We start from the raw sequence: 2668 nt of genomic DNA, 5'->3' as shown, positions 1-2668 counted from the left end.
TATATATAAATTAATGAATTTCATCATTTCCTCATTCTCTTTCGCCCTCCTAGATTCTCAGTCCGTCTTGATTCTTTCATTGGATCAGAAGGGCAGCTTCTCTCTCAAGAGTGCAATTAATTCAAATTTATCGTGTGTAATAATTAATATATATATATACATCATTATTCTTACATAGAGGATCTTTCGGTTTCGATATATAATACAATTTTTTTCCAACTTACGTCCCGTGCAACGCGTTAGCGGTGTCGATCACTGGCCGAATGTTCTGAACCGAGCAACGCTAATATCGGCGAACGAACTGAGCGGAAAGAAAAGCACACGCTTCGCGCGTGCGAGAACGCGTGCAGTGAATGTTTCTTAAAAACAATGCGAACGTAAGTTAAATTATGCGGCGGCGACGCGAGGCGTCGAATAGTTACATCGCTAGTCGTCTCGCTAGCGCAACATAATTATTCAAGCGCCTCTGTGCGCATTGCTTTTAAAAAAGAAAACGTCCTAGACCTAACGTCACGACCTTTATCTTATCAATAATTAATTCCTCGCATCCGGACGAAAACGGCGCGATAATAAAAAAGATTTAGAGAGATCATTTCATCCTCCACGGAGGCTGAGTCGCAACACCTTGCCCGTCGCACATTTCGGAAAATTGATTACATGTACGTACAATCACAACAAAAATCTCGATAAAAATCTACACTGAAAAAAGTCTGATAATAGCTAATATAACCATATTAAATATACTTTGTTCAGTATATTGATGCAATAATACATATTACATCAATATGTAACCAAACATAATGGTGTTACTAACCAAGTTTAATAATTAGAAAAATAAAATAATATTTGGGAAAGTAAGATTGACACTCAATTATTAACATTTGATAGAAATTATTTTATTAAAATTTTATACCATTAAATTCATAATATCAATTATATCCAATTTAAGTTATTTTTAATCAATAAATCATTCGTTTCTATCGTTTCTACAATATCATTAATTTAATTATGAATATAAAACAATGAAGTTATAATAAATAATTTAATTTAAGAAAATGTATTAAATTTGATGTATGAAATTTATTATTTGCTAAGTGCAGACATTGTTTACTTTAAAACTAATTATAGAAATGGACTGATTTACATTTTGACAGATATGGAAGTTACAAATAACAAAATGTTATTTACTTAAGGGGTACCATTGCTCCTTTGACATTTAACAGTGTAGTAACTTGTCATTTAGACTTAATTATTATTACTAGACTTTTTTTTCAATACGCCAGAATCGTACGACAAAATGCAAAATTGCGTTCCGAGTGATCGCGCCAGCGAAACTCCCCGAATGCTGCTCCTCAAAGACCGCGAAGTTTCCATTCGCTGAAACGGAACGAAATATGAATTACATCTAACTGTAACTGCCTTCACCTCACGTGGCGTGGAGTCATTTTGGTAAAAATCTCTAGGCTATTTCTTCCTACGCCGGATACTCGAAACGGCAATTGATTTGTTCTCCTCGCGCAAACATTCCACACCCTTGACACCCTTACGCGGTTTTCCTTTGGCAGATGCAAGTCCGAGCAGAGGATTCGTGCAACGAGTATCCCACGTGAAAGTATGCCACGAACTTATTTTCGCGGTTGTGAAACCGAAGGCTCTTCAACGTCGCGGAAAGGATTGGAGAATTGGAGAACCCCCGATTCGCACCGCCTACACTCTCCCTCACGCGTTTCTCTTCTCTCGCGCTCACTCTTAAGTTACTATGAATTACTTCCTTATTATTATTACTGTCGTTACAATGCTTCACTATCGTAAAATGCTATGATACAAGTAGACCCCGTTCGTCTGTTTTCACGGCTCAATTATAATTATGACAAGTTGACTTCCATCGCTTTTCTTTCGTGCTTCTTTTTACAGCCCGATTCCACTACGGTTATTGCTGTGAACATCCGCTATTCTGCAAACCGCAAGATGACTTCTTACGAGAAACATCATGAGATTTAGATTTTCTTAGATGGAATATTTCATTCTTTTTGTTACTCACTAGAGCTGACGTGGACCTATTCAATTATATCCCTCCGGAGCTGACAATGGGTTCATTGGACCCTCTGTGAAGTGATTGTATAACAAAGTTTCTGATGAATAAAAATAATTCAGCTTTTTCTGTGAAATAATGTTTATAATAAAAAATACATTATTATATTTGAATTTACTATTATTTCTTAATTCTGATATTATTATAACAATTTTACACAAAAATGTTAAACAATTCAATTTTTTTTACGTTACAGCTGCAAATTTGGATTTTTTTTTTCATATTTTTATTAAAATAAACTTATTTATACTATTTATTTTTTTTTAACGAATTATATCGTTTTTTGATTCTTCGGAATTAATTAGTGTCTTTTAATCAATATACATTAAATATTTCACAAGCTCATTGTTAACTGTATTATAGAGATTTTGGTGTCAGTTTTGAGCAGTTAAAGGAGAAGTCTCAAGAATTCCCGAGATTTTAAAGAATCATTTGAAGGATATGGAAAATTAATCTCAATACGCTTTCAGATTCGGTTTTGCAGAATAAACGGTATGTCACTTATATGCACTCGTGTTAAACACGTGAGAGGAACGGTTCGGACGCGCGTCGTCGTCGAATAGGATGCGAACGAGA

The sequence above is a fragment of the Atta colombica genome, unplaced genomic scaffold (assembly GCF_001594045.1).
Source record: "Atta colombica isolate Treedump-2 unplaced genomic scaffold, Acol1.0 scaffold12, whole genome shotgun sequence".
Classification (NCBI taxonomy): Eukaryota; Metazoa; Arthropoda; class Insecta; order Hymenoptera; family Formicidae; genus Atta; species Atta colombica.
This window is presented reverse-complemented; position numbering follows the sequence as displayed.